Source organism: Carya illinoinensis, chromosome 12 (assembly GCF_018687715.1).
Source record: "Carya illinoinensis cultivar Pawnee chromosome 12, C.illinoinensisPawnee_v1, whole genome shotgun sequence".
NCBI classification, from domain to species: Eukaryota; Viridiplantae; Streptophyta; class Magnoliopsida; order Fagales; family Juglandaceae; genus Carya; species Carya illinoinensis.
The window spans coordinates 10,513,224-10,522,710 of NC_056763.1; the positions used below are offsets into that span (position 1 = coordinate 10,513,224).

Here is a 9,487-nt window from a genome sequence, read left to right on the forward strand (position 1 = left end):
TTAATAATTCCCCATATTAATGATATCATGCCAATAATAATTCTTCTCATTTCTTGCACGTTCCTCGACAGCATTACTTGATGATCCACTTCCAGCATTACTGCCAGTAATCAAGCTGTTTGTAGATATGATATGATTGCCCATATTATTCAAAACACCATCAGCATAATGATGCTGATGATGATCTCCAACGTTGTGCCCAGTAGCCAGATTCATCTTGTGGAGCTGCATGGTTGATATTTCATTGAATTCATTTGAGTAAGTTTGATCGCTTGCGTTGATCTCTAAGAAACCTAATGCAGATGCCTGATCAGAGGCAATATCACATGAATTGCCACCCATGCCAAGACCCAAAAAGGAACCTGCAGAATCGCCGCCACCATGACGATCATTTCCTGCAGCTAGCATTGACTCTAACATCACGCTTTGCCATACTTTCAAAACATCAAGGCAACGTGGAGGTGCGAGTTTACTGGTAATTGTTTGATTGATTAGCATGCCCGAGGCTGCAGCAGATGATCTTCCTGAAGAAAAGCCTGGCGGCAGATCGTATAATTGGTAGCATAACTGTGACTCTCGGACTAGTCTTTCTTCGGCCTCGAGCCGAGTGCTCTCCCACTGAGCGATGTGGCTAAGATTGGATGCGTTTTTAGGGTCACCATTTGCAGACTCGAGGACGGTGCCTTTTGGCTTGTGAGTAACTGGATCGATGCCCATCATGGCCAACCTTTTCTTAAGATGTGTGTTCCAGTAATTCTTGATCTCGTTGTCAGTTCTCTTTGGCAAGTGTGTGGCTATAGCGGACCATCTGGTGGAAATAAAAATAAAAAATAAAAAAATATATGCATGATTTTTTTTTTTTTGATAAATAGAAATCTTTATTAATGAAAGTGAAATTACGTACTCAAATTACTTTAGAATTGGTATTATCTTAATTTATATAACTCTACAAACAAACTGTAGAGACAAATACTTTGCCAAGATAGCTTTCATCCCTCTCTTCAGAGGAGGAGAGGGCTTTCATCACCCATCCTCCACAAGATGAGAGGGTTTTATTACTACCTAAACAAAAACAACACAAAACCATACATAAACTAAACAAAAACAACACAAAACCATACATAAAATTGGGAAAATAAACGATTTATAGCATATAAAGCTGTAGATCCGCACCTTCCCTTGAACCCTTGAAGGAAAAAAGACTACAAAATAACTAAAATATCAAACAAAAAATATTGTGGGGGTGCGTGACATGCGCCACCCTAACAGAGTGGCAGACAGGTTAGTCTGAAGAATCTGAGTGCCATGAATCCAAATCTGCTGAGTGTAGTGTTGCAGGAGGCTCTCCTAAACGATTAATAGTTTGGGCATCCTACAGTGGGGCGCGTGTTGGTTTCAAGGCTTCGAAAAGCAACAAATTGACTATTTGACGCCGGACAGAATAACGATTATCCTGCAGGCTAGTTCCAACAGATGATTCACAGGAGAAAAATCTCCCAAAACTAGAGAGAAAAGTCTCTAGGGTTTAATAGAATATTATAAAATCAAGCAATCCTCAAAATCAGTCCACAAGCCGGACTGTTATAGCCAAAAATTGTGTTTATCTGAATTTTGCCAGAAATAGCAAAATCTTAGAAATCACTCTAAATTGAAATTCGAAATAAAATAAGCAATCTGCAAAAAATCCGGCTTAAATCGGATTTAAAATGACTTTCTAACTGACAAGCGAAATATTACCATAAATAGTAAAAAATAATAAAACTAGTGATTCAGAGGGGAAAACAGCAGAATTTGAGGTCGAAAAAAAAGGCAAATGGAGCCATGCTCGATGTGGACAGTGCGCGCGCCGAAAAGAGTTTTGCGAATTGGAGTCTTATGTATGATTCCGACCCCGTAGCCAAAGTTATGGCCAAAAGACTGAAACGCACTCAAAACGGCCCCAATGAGGAATATATCACAATCAATTTCCCACCTTTGCGCTGATCTGCCAACTCATGGTATCTCAGCGCCATCAAGGTACAATCTGACAGCTCAGCATCATCTGTCTCGGATCCCCCTGTATCACTATTTGTCACCCTTTGAACAAAAAAAAAAAAAAAACCACACCCATTTGGTCTAAACTAGATGAAAGAAGGGAGGGAGAGAGGGAGAGAAGAGCCGATTTCTGTTTAGGAGAGTTTTAATGAGAATGGAGAGGTTTTATTTTCAGAGAGAGGACGGGGATGTGGAGCAAATCGGTGATGGGTGTGGTTTTTAAATGCATGAAATTAATACAATATATATTTAGCCTAAGATCGATCCAAGTATATATTATTCAAACTATATATGTATTGCAATATCATGTACTCATTTGCGTATTGGTTCCTTACAACCAATGATCAGCTTCATTTTGTGTCTACAATATTATTCCTTTTGCTCGATCCATATGTATTTATAGAATCCTAAAGATTTATGGGCTAGAAGGAAAAAGGCATTCTGAAATTCATGTTTTTATTTATTTTATTTTAATTTTGTCACTTCGCTCGGAAGAAAAATGAAATATGGCATTTCAGAGTTTGATATTGAAAATACAACGCAGTCTGGTTTGTCAGCTGGAATAAGGTGCATATAATATACATTCACATGTTATAATATATATATTTACATCCATACATACACACATACATACATATATATGTATTTATAGAGCTCAAAAGCATAGATGAGATCGAGTACACAAAAATAAATGGCAGAATAAATGAGATCCACGAAATAATCGACTAATTAATTAAACTGCGTAAATTTATTATTTTTTTTTTTGAAAAAAGAAACCAAATTCATTCATAGAGGAGGCTCATTACGAGCAATACAGACTGAGTCATCCAAGATGACTCTTTTGATTACATCAGGCCCATCTTCCAGCCAAACTACCTCACTAGCCACACTAATAGCTAGTTTTGCAGCAGTGTGTGTACCTACATTAGCACTTCTATGAACAAAATTTAAGACCCACTCTGGATTAGCTGCCATGATATGTTGCAGGTCCTCTACCACCTGTCCTAACCAGGAGCTGCCCTCTTCATTTGAATTCACTGCATCTACAACGTTTTTGGCATCCCCTTCAAAACATACTTGTGATAGCCCAAGCTCAAGACATAGCACCATTGCTCTTTGAAGGGCGTAGCACTCAGCTTGGAAAGCTGATTGGATGTTCTCCCTAGGTGCAACCAGACACCCCAACAATTCTCCTTCTGAATCCCTTACAACTACTCCCAGACCCATGCTTCCTTTGTCTTGATCAAAGGCTGCATCGAAGTTAACTTTTGAAAAAGGCCAATCCGGGGGTTTCCAAATCTGCTTCATACCATCTGCTTGTCTTCCTTCTGTTCTGTCCTTACCATCTGACTGTGCTTCCTTATACATTGCTTGTTTAGACAAAGCCTTAGCAATAATCAAACTAGGAGAATGAAAAATTTCCTGAAAAACCAATCCATTCCTTCTTGTCCACAGCTGGTAAAAAAGTACTGCTGCCAGTTCCAATTCTTCTTGGTTCAACCTCCCTACCATTTCTTCCCACAACAGCTGGAAGTCATTGAAGCTCCTTTTCCACTTACTAAAAAGAGTAAAGCCTCCCCACACATTGGCTACTGCAGGACACTCCCAAACCACATGCACCTCAGTTTCGGGTTCCCTCAGACAGATTGGACACAAGTTGCTTTCCACTATGTTCTTTCTAAAGAGTTTATCTCTGGTTGGAAGGATCCTACCAATACACTTCCATATCAACATCTTTATCTTACCTGGAATCCTGAGGCCCCACATTTTCCTCCACATACCACTAACTGACCCACGTGAGGATGTATCCCCTGAGTTTCTTCTCTGCATTGTAGTTTCTAGGAAGTAGGCACTCTTGACTGAGAATGTTCCCCTTGCTGAAGCTGCCCAAATCCTCCTGTCACTTGCTCCTCTACTGCTCAGAGGAATGGATAGGATCATTTCTGCCTCATCCTCACTGAAAACTGCCTCCACCACTTCTTTTCTCCATGATTTAGTAGTCACATCTATCAGAATTTCCACCTTTGCTTCACTGTCAACAGTATTCATAGGAGACTGAACTTGAAAAGATACAGGTCGAGGTAACCACTTATCTTTCCAAATGCTAATGTTCTTACCATTTCCCACCCTCCATACCATGCCCTCCTTAACCAACTTCAAGCTCGACCATAGGCTTCTCCACACAAAAGATGGAGACCCTTTTAGCTTTGCATCCATCAGGTCACACTCTTGAAAGTACTTTTACTTGAAGACCCGAGCAACCAACAGATCTGGTTCCTTTATAAACCTCCACAGCTGCTTTGCTAGTAGTGCTTTGTTGAAAGAATTGAGGTCTCTATAGCCTAATCCCCCTTGGTTTTTTACTGAGCTTAGAAAGCACCAGCTCTTCCAATGTATGCCTCTCCCTTTTTTTTTATGATTCCACCAAAATCTTGCCAACATAGCTTCAATCTCCTTTAGTAACATAACTGGTAGCTTAAATACACTCATAGCATAAGCAGGAATTGCCTGTAATACACTTTTAATCAATACTTCTTTGCCTGAGGATGAAAGAAATTTTGTTTTCCAGCTGTTTATTTTCTTCCATATCTTCTCTTTCAAGCTCCTAAAAGAGTTATACTTTGATCTTCCAACCACTGTAGGGAGTCCTAAATATCTGTTATAATCATTACATCTTGAACCATTGATCTGTTGTAGGATGAACTCTCTTGTTTCTCCTCTTGTGTTGGTGCTAAAGAATACACTGGTCTTTTCTTTGTTTAGTGTTTGACCTGAAGCTTGCTCATATACAGCCAAAAGTCCCCTAATTCTGTACCACTCCACTATCGTTGCTCTGCAGAAAATAACACAGTCATCTGCAAAGAGAAGGTGACTGATTCTTATTCCTCCCCTCATTACCTCGACTCCTTTAATCATGCCTCTCGATTCAGCTAGCTGTAGTAAATTGCTGAGGCCTTCAACACATAATAAGAATGAATAGGGTGAGAAGGGATCACCTTGTCTTAGTCCTCTAGTGGGAATTATTGTCTCTCCTGGCTGTCCATTGATGATAACTGAATATGATACTGATCTGACACATGTCATCAACAGATTTGACCATTTCTGCCCAAAACCCAATTTTAGTAATACAGCCTCTAAGAAATCCCATTCAATCCTGTCATAGGCTTTCGACATGTCTAACTTGATTGCCATAACCCCCTCTTTACCCTTTTTCCTTTGTTGCATTGAATGAAGAACCTCGAAAGCCACCATTATGTTATCAGTTATCATCCTCTTGGGAATAAAGGCACTTTGATTCCTTGATATCACCTTGTCCAGCATGCCTTTCATTCTATTTTCCATAACCTTCGAGATCAGCTTATAAAACACATCACACAGAGATATAGGTCTAAATTCATGCACTGAAGTGGGGGAGTTAACCTTAGGGATTAAGGCAATATGAGTGTGGTTTAACTCCCTTGGTAAAGTGCCTGAGTTTAAGAATTTCAGCACTGCCTGAGATACCTCATTCCCAACTATTCCCCAGTGTTCTTGGAAAAACCCTGCACTAAACCCATCCGGTCCTGGTGACTTGAGAGGAGACATTTGTTTGAGTGCCAGCTCCACTTCCTTGTCTGTAAAAACCCTTTCCAGCCTTAGACACATCTCGGCTGTTAGTCTTGATTCCAGACCCTGCAGGCTTTGCTCTATACTTGCTGAACTGGGATTTGTTGACTTGTATATTGCTTTGAAGTGGTTCTTAAAACTTGCAGCTATCTCTTTCTTCTCTCTCACTTCTGTTCCTTCCATATTAATGATCCTGGTGATATTGTTCTTTTGCCTTCTCTGATTTACGCAGGCATGATAGAATTTTGTATTTCTGTCCCCACCAATCAGCCAGTGTCTCTTTGCCCTTTGCCTCCACCCTATGGCTTCTTGTTCCAATAGAAAATTCAGGTCTAACTGCAGGCTTTTTTGTCTCTTTATGGTGCTTGGTTCTTCTTGGCTTTGTAGCTCACCTAGCTACTGTGTCTTTTCTCTTATAGCTCTATTTCTATCTCTTGCCATGCCTCTACTCCACTTTTGAAAACCCCTTCTAGTTCTTTCAAGCTTATATAAGACCCTCTCCACACTAGACACCCCACTATAACTCCCCTGCCATGCATCAAAAACTACCTCTCTACAGCCCCTCTCGTTTATCCAGTTGGCTTTATACTTGAATGAAGAGTGAGATCTGTATTCTGAGCACCTCTCAAAACTACAGGAAAGTAGTATTGGGCTGTGATCAGAACAGATAGCTGGAAGGGTATCCACTGAAACCTCTGTATAAACTCCTTTCCACCTCAGGTTTGCTAAAGCTCTGCTAGTCTTTCCTTTGTGAAAGACTCATCTTCATGTCGGTTGCACCATGTGAACTTGTTTGTTTTCCATCCCAGATCAATCAAATTCCCTTCCTCTATCAGCTCCCTGAACATTTTCATGAGGTTTTCATTCCTGCCTCTTCCCCCCTCCTTCTCATCATTTAACAAGATCTCATTAAAATCTCCTATCACCCCCCAACCCCCTTCACTAGGCTTGAAAGATGACAATAAATCCCAGGTTTGTTTTCTCAAATTTGCATTTGGGTGCCCATAAAAGCACGTTAGTAACCAATTCACCAAAACATTAAAGTGATGTCTTGAGAAATTAACAAGCTCTACCTGGTCCTTTTGTTTCCACAGTAGAATAAGACCTCCACATCTACCAACCGCCTCACTAACACAACAGCCCTCAAATTTTAAAGTCTTTGCAATCCCATCTGCTCTACCATATGGGAGTTTGGTTTCCATAAGGAAAACCACATCAGGCACCTTCTCTTTCACAATCATGCGAAGGGTCTGAACTGTTCGGGGGTTCCCAAGCCCCCGACAGTTCCAACTTAGAATCCTCATAACTAGGCAGCCCCACCTTATTCAAAAGATCATTGTTTTTCTCTAAAGAAACCGAAACACCAAGCCTTTTTTGTTTTTTCTGAGATCCAAGGTTAGTAGTGCTTACCACTAAACCCCGTTTTGCTCCTTTTGACCTGGTGGAGATAGAGGAGGATGTTGAGCAATTATGCACCCTGGCTTGACGTTTCCAGCTACGGTGTTCTTGCAGCTGAGCCTTGCTTTGTTCTTGATTCAGTACTGTCTCAACCGCTGCTTCTGCCTGGTTAGTTACTGAAAGGGAGTTGGGCCCTTCCTGGTCTAACAATCGACCTAGTATACCATGGAGCCCAGCCTTTTCGCCTGGCCCAATGTTAACTTCCATTTCACTCCCCTTTTCCCGCCTATAACTATCTCTCCCTGCCTTGTACAGTTCCTTCTCCTTTTCCCGCCTAAAACTGTCTAGCCCAGTCGTACACTGCTCCTTTTCTTTCAAGCAGCTTAGAAGGTCAGCTTCCATCACGTCCCCACCTTCCTCTAGGTTTGTCCCCCTCTGTCTTTGACAGCTAGTGTCTGCCATGTCACCCTTCAAAGTTTCCATAGGTTTCTGTATGTGAGACAAACCGGGAGGGGTCTCCCGTCCACCATCCAACCCCTCCGCCAGCCTTCCTTCTCGGACCCTGTCTTCTGGTATTACTGCCCTCCCCTCTTCACTGCAATTCTGTTTCTCCTTTGCTCCCGTATCGCTTGGGTAATGCGCCTGGCCAGACCAACGTCTTGGTGCCATCTCAGCCTGAAGCCATGGGCCGAACTGTGGCTTTCCATCGGGGTCCTCCTCTCTCTGCTTTTCTTTGCTCACTTGGCACCCTTCATCATCTTGAAGAAGCCAGCCACACTGAAAACAAATTTTTGGTAAAGATTCGTATCGAAATAGAACCCAATGTTTAGAATCTTGGACACTTATGAATCTGCCCTTGGCAATTTGTTTCCTGAGTTTTATCTCCACCTTTACCCTTAACCATCTACCCCATCCAGTCCCATCCTCTTGCGTATCTACATCTACCACCTTGACCACCGTCTTCCCTATTCTGTTACCCCATTCCTCCGACATGCAGCTTAATGGTAAGTTATGGATTTGCATCCAGAATACTTCATTGTCGAACACTATCTTCCCTGGTTTCATTTTTCCATCATATAGCATGAGGAGAAACATAGCATTATAAAAAAAACCAAGGCTTTCCTTCCAATACTCTCTGTAGATCCGCATGTGTTCCAAAAGTAATAACATAGGTATTTTTTCCAACTTCTTGGAAAGAAGCCTTCTTATTGATCCTCCATATCCTTGCCATGGTATTGCTTATCAGGTCTTTCCCTATCATCCTGTCCGAGCATACTCTCCCAATCAGGCTTAGTTCACCTTTCCGTCGCATATCTTCATTCCCACTGCCCTCTATCTCTACCACCTCTTCCTCCTCTTCTGTTAGTTTCAGATTTTTCCATAACTCCTCCAGATCTTTAGCACTGTGATTCTCTCCTGCGTACATAACTGAATTGTATAATGACTTCACTTGAAAGAGACTAAACTGAAGCACTGAACCTGAGATAAAACTGAGAACACTAGACAAACACCACCTCTGGTTTGCTCGAGAGCTAACCTGAGAGGAGACTGCATTTTTTTTAAAAGTACGCGTAAATTTATTATTGTAGCTAGGATAATACTATAACATTCTATATATATATATATAATACGTACGGAGATTTAAGATTTCAGTGATTACCTGTTGCCAAGAAGGGCATGAAGTTGAATGATGGTTCTGTCTTCTAGCAAACTGAACTCCCCCCTCTTAATATCAGGTCTGAGGTAATTATTCCATCTCAGTCTGCAGCTCTTCCCACATCTTTGAAGACCTACAGAGAAACAGCGAATTATCCTTGAGAACAATGATCACCATTTTTTGAACCCATTTTAAAGAAATTAATTAAGAAAATTTAAATTTAAAGCACCATCTATAGGAAATCAAATGCATATATATACTATATATAGAGTTTTCCTCCAATTAAACCGAGTTTTTAGCAATTTCACATAAACTAGCTAAAACCATGTAGAGAATAAAAAAACAAAAAACAAAACAAAACTTAACCCGCTTTTCATGGCAAACAACGCCAGCTTCCACAGCCATATTGTTGACTATAGGCTAAGAGTTTTTGGTCTTCTTCCGGTGTCCATGGACCTCGGTTCATGCCATCGGCGTAGCAGCATGGAGTCCTTCCCATTCTAGTGTTAAAGCAAGCAGAAGAAAATAGGGCTTGGAATATTGAAGCTGATCTTTCAGCCAAAATAATTTGTAAAAATAGTAAGTAGATGGGCAGGGATATATAGGAAGCTGATCGACAATGAATAAACGTAAGGAAAGTGTGTGTATATATATATATATAGATCAGAGAGAGACAGGGAGAGAGCTAGAGCATTTATATATGGGACAAAGTAATGGCCATTTCATTATATATTGAAGTGTTTCAATTTGATTGAAAAAGTTATATCAATGTAGGAGCGAGGAGAGGCCAGT

The 9,487-nt window shown here is 40.8% G+C and overlaps 1 pseudogene; it reads right to left on the bottom strand.

The window, feature by feature from the left end:
- On the bottom strand, positions 1 to 9,194 carry LOC122289245 (annotated as a pseudogene).
- Positions 9,195 to 9,487: the final 293 nt, after the last annotated feature.